An 11,752-nucleotide genomic window follows, 5' to 3' on the forward strand; every position below is an offset into this window, starting at 1 on the left:
GGGAGGAGGAGGAGGAGGAGGAGGAGGAAGAGGAAGAATGGAGAGAGGCAAGGAGAGATGTGGAGGGAAGGAAGAGAGAAAGAGGTAGAGAAAGATGGAGGGTAGGAGGGGGAGGGAGGGAGAGAGAGAGAGAGAGATTCGGGCCAGGTTGCAAAGGACAAAAGGCAGCTAAGATGGGGTGCTGGTTTAGAGTAAAAGGTCAAGTGGGAATTATTTAGGCTCTTTCACCTCATAAAACTTTAGGTAAATACCTGGACTGGTATAATGACAAGATACTTTTTTCCTCAACTGTAAAATAAAGAGGTAGGATGAACTCTAAGTTCCTTAGGGCAGTTCTTAGTCTATGATCCTGGGCTCCTATGTCATGGTACAGTAAGAGAGCCTGTGGTCTCATTGGTATAGGGAACTCCCAGATGAGGAAAGTCCCTCTACCAATTCCGGTTGACATTCTTTTTACCACTTGTAGTCTTGGAGTACTTAGAGTACATAGTGCCCAGAGCACAGAGAGGTTATGTTCCTTACCTAGGGTGACAGTAAGTATGGATCAGAGACTACCTCTCTATCCATGACACCATGTCACTTTAGGGTACAATGAACTGTATCCAGTTTAAATAAAATGAAAAACCACATACATTTGCTGAATATCTCCTATGTGTGAAGTAATATACTAGGCACTCAGCAGACTATAGGAGGATGAATGAGACATAATCCTTGCCCTCATTGGGGAAGGGAAAAGAATAAGCATTTAGAGGTAGTGCCTACTGTGTTCCCAGAGAGGATAAAAGGTTGAGAAAATGCCTTTACCTCCCTTCTTTGTGGAGGTGGGAGCCTACGGTTGGGGAACATTGGTTACATATCAATCAGTTAGTTTTGCTGAGCTCTATTCCATCTTTCTTTTTTATTCTTTGTTATAAGAGATGACTCACTGTATAGGGGGAGGGGAGAAATTTTTCAGTAATGAAGATGTAAAAACATAAGATATCAGTGCAAATTAAATTGAAATCCCCAAAGACAAGGTGTGGTGAATTCCATTGTTGTAGATGTTCCTATTGGAGGCAGCAGAAGAAAAGTCTGCAAAGAGCTGGTATTTAGAAAGTGGGTTTTTTTTTTTGTATGTTTGCATTGCTCTGCTTAGCCACAACTCTGGGTGGGGTCAGGTGCTAGCTTGGTCAGCCCGCATGGATAGTCTGCCCAGTTCTGCTTTCATACATTGATTTCATTTTCCTAGGGCTGGTTGTGTGTTACCACTCCTGGACCATTCTTTTCCTTTTTGGCAGAGGTCTGCCTAACTCCCCTAGAAGAGGACCTAGTCTTTTTTTAACCAACCCCCCTTTCCCATCTTGAAACTAACTACCATGCTGTTGCCCCCATATTGATTCTTTTCTATGCTAAACATCCCCATTCTTTCAAGTAATCCACACATGACCAGGTCTCAAGGCTCCTTACTGTACTGATTTTCTTCTGGCTGATGGCATGTCAATGTGCCCCCTAAAGAGTGGCACCAGAATCAAATACAATGCTCAAGAAGTGTGAGCAATGGTTCTATCACCTCCATTCTGCATATATGCAGTCTCCGATTGTGCTAGTAATTTAAAAAAAGCTATTATATCACATCATTGACTCATATCGAACTTGCAATCCACTTAGACATCCAGATCTTTTATAGATTAACTGTTGTCTAGCTATTCCCCCAAACGCTATCTTGTTTTGTGAAATTGGTTTTGGGAACCCAAGCACATGTATCTCCACTAAACATCATTTTATCAGAGCAGTGTTCTAACCTGTGGATATCTTTTTTGATTCTGAGTCTGTTATCCAAGAATCAGCTAATTTGTTAGGTTATGAGAATCTCCAATGATACATCCAATTAAAGGAAGGAAAGCAGAGACCAGAGATGCAACCATGATTTTCTGTTTTAAGGTGTCAGATATTGCTAGGAGTTGATTGTTTCAGAGCCCCATTTTTTCTGCACACTAAAAATTCTCTCTCCTTTTAAATGAATATGACCTCATATTTTTGAATCTAAATTTAAAAAAAATCCTCATCAGATTAGAAAGTACTTTAAAGATTATGACAGAGGAGCAAAGACTATATGCAGGTCAAGTTTGGCAGCTTGCCTTAGTTACAAAAGTTTTCAAAGCATGTCTGAAGTTTTGCATCTTAACGATGATCCTTACTCAGAACCTGAGATGGACAGAGTTTGAGTTTTAAGTCTACTTCTGTTATCAAATAGCTATTTGACCAAGGTTGGGGTGGATGGGAAGTCACATATTGTCTGGGCCTCACTTTCTCATCTAGAACTCTAGAAATGAAGGGGTCCTTAACTTTGGAATTTGGAGATTATATGCAAACATGTTAAAAAAAGGCTTGTGAATATGGATGAGTCTGGAATTTATAAATTCTAAAATAAAACCTGGAACAGTTAAAAAAAATTGAAGGCATCAAATTTCCTAGTGTGGAAATTCCCTAGTCATTGTGCAACAGGAGGGACTGAAGCCCAGAGACGCAACAGGCTGAAATGGAAAGGTCCTGAGTTATAGTTCTCTGGGCTCTGACACTTTACTAAATGACAGTAGGTCAGTTATATTCCTGCTTTCTAATAGTGTTAGGGGGCACTTTTCTTTAGAGATGTGTAATTAGAGAATTTTAAAATAGTCTTGTGAGGGCATAGTTTGAGGAAGAAAAGGGCAACCTTTCATGTGCAGGCTAGGCCTGGCTCTCCACAGGAAAGCCTTCTCCAGGCCAATATTGCTATGACCAACAATGACCAGAAAAGAAGGTTTTACTAGATCTAACCCATTCAGAGTGGCTCTTACCGAAGACCTGGTATCAGCAATTAATTAGTAAACTGATGACAATTTCCAAGAGCAGCGGTAACTGATTATCCTACTTTAACATCCAGAACTAAGTGAACCTTAGACTAGATGACAAACTTAATTTATTTTGACTGATATTCAGCATATCCTGAGCTAAATTCACTTTGCCCACTTTTCTTCCTCTCTTCTTTCTGTCTTCCTCTCCTTATTTCTTTTCTCTTCTCTTTCTGTGGCAGTTTTGTCTATTTCTCCCTCTCTCCCCACCTTAATCTCATCTGCTTTTTTCTTTCCTTCTTCCTCTCTTTCTTTTTTTCTCCTCTATTTCTTCTTTTCTCTTCTGTTTCTTTGATTAGCTGACCCAAATTTGAAATCAGAGTATATTTAAAATTATTTGTTGCATTTTGAATAAGATTTGTTTGATATTCTGAATTTTAAAACCAAGCTTTATTCTCTTTCTATCTCTGTCTTTCCCTCTCCATGCACACACACACACACACACACAACTTCAGTCAATCTCTCTCAAAAAATTCTAATGAAATTATGTTGCTTTTAATTTAAACTGCAGAAGGCCAAAAAAAGTGTAAAAGGGGTTTGGGAAGGACAATGAAGATGAAGGTTCTGGTGGTAATTTGTTTGTGTGTGTGTGTGTGTGTGTGTAAAAGTCCATAGCCAGAGTTTTTTATTTCCACATTTGAGTTACTCTGACAAAGTATATTGGCTACTGAGAAATTTTGTTAATTATTAACTTTTTAATGAAACTTTTCAGCATTCATTAACAAAATGCCATCATTTATATTGAACACACACATATATCCCTCTATTACTTGGTTTTAATTTAATGGTTTATTTCATGCTGTATTATTTTTCCATAAGGAAATTGGCATGGTTTTCCCTAGACAATATTATCTTCAGTGGCCAAAGACCATATAAAGAAAACATTATTTTTCTTTAAATTTTTAAAATTATAACCTTTAAAAAATATTATCTTCGTTTCTACATCTCTTTCTCCACAGCAAAACCAACCAATGTTATCGACCATGTCTGCAGTATAGGCAAGATTCCAAGCCCACAGTCACCCACTCGTGCAAGGAAGGGAGATGCATTTTCTAAACTCTTCTCCAGGGCTGAGACTGGGCATTCTAATTTACAAAATGGTCTTCCTTTTTTGTTTAGTTCTTTCCCTTTGCATTCGGTCATTATGCACCTTGTTTCTCTGGTTTTGCTTACTTCATTCTGCCTCCGATCATGTAAGTTTTTCCATGCTCCTCTGAATTCTTCACATCTGTGGCTTCTTCCCTCACAGTGCTTTTCTGTGACATTCATGTACCACAAAGAAGCACGTGTTTTTAAATCTCTGGGGCTGCATATTGGTTCTTTGTCAAGAGTAATGAGAATCACCTTTAAGTCGCTTCCTCTTCTTTCTAGCCATCCCACCATCTGAGGGGGCAGAACAGAAAAAGGAAAGAGCTTTGTGGTTCAGGAGTTTTTGGTTTTACCCGCTCCAGGGGAGGAGGAGAACAGTGTTTATTTCTACGTGTACATTTTTCTCCCCTTATAGGATGTGAAGTCCTTGAGGACAGGTTCTATTTCATCCTTATCTTTGCCTCTCTAGTGTTTACCACAATGCATAGCATAAAGGAGACGTTTAATAAATACATATTGCTTGATTGATCAGTTGGTTATTCAGTCCTGGCTTAGGTTAATTGCTTCTATTCAAGGAGGCTGCTTCGAAGATAATTCAAAATGTGTAGGGCAGAAGACATTCAGAAATGCCTAACCTCAGAGTTGGGGGAGACCTCAGAGGTCATCCAATCCAACTTGTGCCTAACTGAGAAATGGCCTTGTAACCTGTGCTTGAAGACCCATGGTAGGGGGAACCCATCCCCTCCTGAGGCAGCATGTTCCACTTTTGATAGCTTTACTATTAGGAAACTTTGCCTGACATGTGACTAAATTTGTTTTTTTTTTTTTGCAACTTTTAGACAGTAATTTATCTTTTTTTTTTTTTGTGTGGCTAGGCAATGGGGTTAAGTGACTTGCCCAGGGTCACACAGCTAGTAAGTGTTAAGTGTCTGAGGCTGGATTTGAACTCAGGTCCTCCTGAATCCAGGGCTGGTGCTCTATCCACTGCACCACCCAGCTGCCCCTAGACAGTAATTTGTGATCTTCCTCAGACACATTTCCTTATTTAATTTATGGGTACTCTTAGTAAGTTCAGCCTGATGAACAAAGTAAATGCTTCTGTCCAAAAGATGCAGTTTAGAAACCAAATTTCTTTAGCTAAAGTAGCTTTTGCTACATGCACCTCTCTAGAAAAAACATTCCTTTTGCTGACTAATCAGCAATTTGTGAAGAGTAACTTTGCTCACTCTGGAAAATATAGAAATGAGTCATAGGGTATTCCCTACATACTCATTGCTCTAGTTAAAACTTTAGCTAATTTTTAAGCTGATTAGAGGAGTATATCACCAACAATAAGATGTTTGGTTTTCTGTTTCTGGTTCATAGGAGATAATATTTCATGTCTGGTCAGAAATTCCCTACTTACCCAGAAATCATCAATAGATTACAACAGCCAATACTTTTGACTTTATTCCAAGACCAATTCTTTTTTAAGCATTTAAGTAAAAATTTTGAAGACCACAGACCTAAATTTGCAACATTTCTGTTATTTTATATGTAAATTAGAATATAGTGAATCCATTTCCACCCAATCACTTATTCTACTAAACATTTAAAATAATTGTAACATAAAATAGTAGGTAAGTTAAAGATGGATAATTTTTAAAAGTCTAGGTTCAGTGGCCCATGATTAACTGAGAGGCACACAATAAAAAAATGACTTTGCTTCATTTCTCTGATTTTTTTTCATTAATACATGTGATTTCATTGGTCTGAGGAGCTCCTTTGTGTAAACTCACTTTACCCAGATAGAACTCCAAATGCTCTGGAACTCAGAGTCTTACAGACATGTCTGGGGCACTGAGAATTTGTCAGTCAAGTAATGTTGACCCAACAACTAAATGACATTGTAATGTGCTAAGTAATAGGAATATGGAGGAAGGTCAAAACAGGACTCCTGCCTCCAAGGAGCTCACATTCTAATAGGGAATATACCATGCAAATAACTATAACTATAATGATAATGACAACAGTAAATATATATAACTATGTATATATGTATATGTATGCATATATGTGTGTATATGCCCATATCCCTACACACATACACACACACACACACACACACACACACACACACACACACACACACACACACGGGGAGAGAGAGAGAGAGATTGAATGGGTCTGGTAAAGGCCCCTTGAAGAAAATAGGATTTGAGTCAAGTCTCGAAGGCAGCCAGGGAAGTCAGTAAGTGGAGGCAAGGAGGGGGAATATTCCAGGCATGGGGGGGATAGCCAGTGAAAATGTTCAGAGATGGAGTGTTATAGGAGAGCTATAATAAGGACAGTATTTCTAGATCACAGCTTAAGTGGAAGGGAATAAGACATAGGAAAACTGGGAAGGGGCCAGGTTGGGAATTACAAAAGGTTATAAAAGCCAAACAGAGGATTTCATATTTGATCATGGAGGTAATAGGGAACCAGTGAGTGGGAAAGGGGAAAGTGGGGGGTGGGGAGAATGACCTGCTCAGATCTGGACTTCAGAAAAATTGCTTTGGAGGGACTTGAGGCAGGGTCATAATAATCCATGTAAAAGCTAATGAGAGTTTGTCCCTATGTGGTGGCTGAGTGAGTAGAAAGAAAGGGATGTATACCAAACATGGTGCAAAGGTAGAGAGGACAGAACTCACCAACAGATTGAATGTAGGGAGTGAGTGAGAAAGGGGAGTCAAGGACCATGCTAAAGTTGCAAGCCTGGGTGATTGGGAGGATGCTGGTGGCTTTGACAACAACAAGGAAGCTAGGAAGACGGGAAGATGAGACAGCAAACCATTCAATAAGTGTAACACATATGAAGAAACAGGGCTGCTCTAATGGGAGACAACCATCAGAGAGACAGACCACGCTGTCTCCTCCTTTTCTCTTCTCCCGTTCCCACCTCCTCCAGATTTCTATTCAGGTGAAATCAGGCCAAAATGAAGTTCAGGAAGCCTTGAGAGGGGAAAATATGCCACAAACTCTTGCAAGCTTCAACTTGAGGAGATATGTGTAATAGACAGGCTGGGAAGCTGCAACCATCTTTGCTGTGGATGATGGGGATCATGGTGGCTAATGTTTAAGGGCTGAATTTTGTTAATTCTGCATCTCTAATCTTGTCTTAGTCTTAGTGTTGAGCCATTGCTAGCCTCCTTTCTAGCTGACATTCTGATTCACTGCCTGTTGTCCAGGAGCATGGAGCCTCATCTCTCCAAAGTGTGGGATCTAGACAATCACCTAAATTTCCTGTATTTTACATATATGTTCAACACACAAACACACATGAATAAATGATGTGTACACACATGACACACAATGTATATATCACTCGCATGTATTTTACATGTATTTAAATGTATATGATATAGATACACGTGTGTGCATATCTTTCTCCTTTCCCCTGAATTTATCTGATTCTCTGACATGTCCATTTTCTCTCTCCCATTCCCATTTCTTTTTTCTTCCTTTACTGATTATAATATAGAAAATATAGGTGTGTGTATATTATGTATCCTATTAAATTACTCTGAGGCTCAGAGAAGCCTCAAGAAAGCCTCAAGAAAGAAAGGGAAGGAGATGGGTAGAGCATATGACTGCTGCAATCTTGCTCTAACAGTGAAGGCTCATGTCCTCAATTAGACAACACATATACACATGTATATGTATATGTTATAAAATACAAGTATATATACACATATATGTGAATAGTGGCAACATGGCAAAATTGAGTGATAGCCTTGGAATTAATATCTGATTTGATACTCATTAAGTCTGTGACCCTGGGCGAGTCCTGTAATCTCCTCAACTTGGCTTAAGCCCGGACTTCTCATTCATCCTCAAACTACATACTTAATACGTTGCCAAGTCTTGCAGTCTCGACCTCTACAATGTCTCACCGATCTTAGTCCTTCTCTCCACACCCACAGCTACCACCTTAATTTAGCCTCTCATCACCTCCTGCCTAGATTATTGCAACAGCCTCCTCAGTGATCTCGCTGACTCAGGTCTCTCCCCACTCTAGTCCTGACACAAAAAATGCTAGTCATTTTCCTTAACTTGTAGAGCTATGTGGCTCCTATACTCATTCAACTCCCACTGGCTCTCGATTGCCTTTAGGATCAAATGCACACTCTTCTGTTTAGCTTTTAAAGTCCCTTACAACCTGGTCCCAACCTATTTTTTTTCTCCACACACATACATGACTATATGTAGATACATAAATATATCTATCTGTATTAATTTAGATTCATCCTCTATATATTTTTGTACTTGTCTCTCCCTATTAGAATGTAAACTCCTTGTGAACAAGGATTGCTTTATTCTTTTTACTTGAATCCTCAGGCCTGGGCACTTAATAAATACTTTGATTGATTGATGTAACTAACCTCTGAGTGCCTCAGGTAACCCCCTACGACACAATCTTTTAAATCATAGAGGGTTTGCTCTGCAGCGGTGAACTCCTATAGGGATTTCCCAACACAGATTGGCAGAAACTTTAAATGCTAGGGAGTTGCCTCAGGGACATGGAGGTGGAATTGACTTTCCCCAGTTGTTCAGCTGGTAAATGTCAGAAAGGGTGTTTGAACCTGAGTTTTCCTGCCTAACCCAGCATCCTCTCCATAGACTCTCTCTCTCTCTCTCTCTCTCTCTCTCTCTCTCTCTCTCTCTCTCTCTCTCTCTCTCTCTCTCTCTCTTTTACTGTCTCCTCTCTGCCTCTCTCCTCTCTGTTTTTGTCTCTGTCTCTCTCTGTTTCATCTCTCACTCTTACTCTGTCTCTCCTCTCTCTCTTCTCTGTCTCTACCTCTTTCTGCGTCTTACTCTCTCTCTTTTCTCTTTCCTCTTTCTCTATGTCTGTCTAATATTTCTGTCTCTGTCTCACCTCTCTCTGTCTCTGTCACTGTGTAAATATATATGTAGGTAGAGGCGTATACACACACATATAAACACATAATCAGTCAACCCACAAGCATTTATTAAGCCCCTACTTTGTGCCAGTTTCTGTGCTGGCCGGAGAGAATACAAAAACAAAGATCTTTGCCCTTATGTAGCAAACTTAAGTAAATACAAACTATATGCGAAGTAAAGTACAAGCAACATGGATACAAATAAGTAAATGCATCATCAGGCACAGGGCTTTATGTTTTACCTAGAGACAAGAGGGAGCCATTGGAGTTTGCTGAGCAGGGAATGAGAGATTAGATGCGTACTTTAGGAAAAGCCAGGAGGATGGATATATATTAGGGATTCTTAACTTCTTTGTGTCTCATGGACCCAGCTGGGGGAAACAGGTCTCATTCTCTTTCTCAGAATCATGTCTTTAAATGCATAAAACAAAATATATAGGATTACAAAGGAAACCAATTATGTTGAAATAGTTATATGTATGTATGTATGTAAGTATGTGTATATACATATATACATATACACACATATACATATACATACACATACATACACATACATACATATACATACATATACACACACACACACATATATATATATATATATATATATATATATATATATATACACATTTAAATCAAGTTCATGGACCCCAGCCTAAGAATCCCTGAGTATTGTTGTTATTGTTGGTCCTTCATTTTCAATGACAGGATGGGTGATGTCTTGATTTGTGTGTGAATTGGATTTAATGAGACAGAATTGCACAAAGTTGTCACCTTCACTCTTTCCTCCAGAGTCAATGTAGTCCAGTGGCAGGGCAAAAGTTGGGACTACTGGCAATGGCCCAGGATGCATGAGATGACCTTGGCATCTTCTTTGTCTGACCAAGCTCTAGCCTCAATGTTGCCTGCTTCGGTCACCTTCACAGCCATTGGAACAAACTGTTTTCATCTGCCCATTTCCCAAGGGAAGTCTTCACATGCTTAGAGTAGACATTTCTCTAACTTACCACCAAGTGTGAGGCCTGTTGGTTACCCTTAACCTGGTTTAGCGCGTCTGCTGAGATGGTTTTAGCAGGTATGTGCATACTACAGGTTCTTGATGAGAGCTGGGTGACAAGTGAACATCAAAGGTGGATGAGCCCTGGAAAGCGCTTCACAAATCCTCACATTAGAGGTGCTAGTCTCCCTTGAATACCCATACACCCCAAGAACCCCTCATAATGTAAGTCCCTGTGTGATGTATATGTAAGAGGAGACCCTGGTTGCTGTAGCAGGGTCTTGGACAGAAACCACCAGCTTCCCTCTTCTCTTACCCCCTTTTCTAATGCTTTCCTGAGGTTTCCCTAGGCTTCAGCATAATTTAAATGGCCTTATCTTCATCACAGAGGTGGGGGTGGGACACAGTGGGAGTTGGAAAGGAGAATGGAATTTAGTAACTCTAATAGATCTAGGAGTTCACTCATTAATTCATTTATTCATTCATTATTTATTCATTTATTCATCCATCCATCCATCCATGCCAAAGGCCTATTCTAATATTTCGTGATATTAGATGAGATGATAATGAGATCGCATATTTGTATATTTGGGGGAAGAAGAAGTGTGGTCCAGGAAATGTTTTTATTCTAAAGGGGAACCTCTTTTTTGAAAAGTCTGATTCCTTAGTTTTACACAGGAGGGAACTAAAGCCCAGACCTGTAAAAAAAAAATCACACAGAGAATGAGTTCTTTTGCCTGCCAAAAACCTGCGTGAAAAAGCATCAAGGCGGTGTACTAGCATCTTCCTGAGGAAGGCTCACGTCGTTAAGCGGGATCGGATTGCCGATCAATGATATGGAAAAGCATCAGCATGAAGAGCTTCTATGTCAGTTTTGATTATTTAACCTCTGCTACTTCACAGGTGCATCTTTAATGCTGAGCTGTTGATAAACAGTGACAGGTGAAGTGACCTGAGAGGTTCTCACATCTTTCGGAAATGAAAATAGACGCCAAAGCAACGTGAAGAATAAATAGCAATGGACAATGGCTGGTCTTCACACTGGCTCTGAAATAAAGATGTTGTGGTCCAAGAGCACCAAACAGCCCCGTGTGTCTTCTGGAGCCTGAAAGCGTGGCATAGATCTTGCTTTGGCTGTGATGTCAACGTCTTCCCACGCCCCAAGTTTCATATGCCTTTAGGCAAGATGGCCTTGGGAGTTGGGCATTTTCCTCAAATTCTACCTTTGTGTTATGCTCCAAAATGAAAGCTTTCTTGTCAACGTCTTGAGGGCAAGGAATGTTTTGCTATTGTCTTTGCATTCCCTGTGCTCGGCATATAGTAAGTGTTCAATGAACATTGATTGTTTCATATAGTGATTCACATATTTAGTAGTATGATGGAGCTAAGCTGGATTCAGACCATGGCTTGACTACTTCTGTGACCTCTGGAAGTCACTTAACTGTGCTGGACCTCAGTTTCCACCTTATGAAAAAGGAAGGAGTTGACCTCCAAGTGGTGCTTAACTGTCTCTGATACAACATACTCATAACAAAAGACATGTGTGCCCAGGGCTCAGCAGGCAGTCCATTCCCCTTCTTTTACCTCCTAATCAAAGTTTTGTATTTATTTTATGTATTTCTGGTCCCATTTTTTCTTTTAAAAAGACCTTAGTTCTTTCTTAATTATTATCTTGTGATTTGTTTTTCTTCAAGGGACTTGCAGGAGAGTGGTTTTTTCCACTGGCCTTAGTTGATGGTAATTCTCAACCAGGTTGGTGTACCTTGATTTCCAGTATTATGGCCTCCTTTGCTGTATATTCTTGAGTGTTGGTTTGTGTTTTGGACCGATAGAGAGAAACTCTGCTGTCTTACAATCCAATAAATGGTTGA

This window comes from Vombatus ursinus, unplaced genomic scaffold, assembly GCF_900497805.2.
Source record: "Vombatus ursinus unplaced genomic scaffold, bare-nosed wombat genome assembly UNPS02014810.1, whole genome shotgun sequence".
In the NCBI taxonomy this organism is placed as follows: domain Eukaryota; kingdom Metazoa; phylum Chordata; class Mammalia; order Diprotodontia; family Vombatidae; genus Vombatus; species Vombatus ursinus.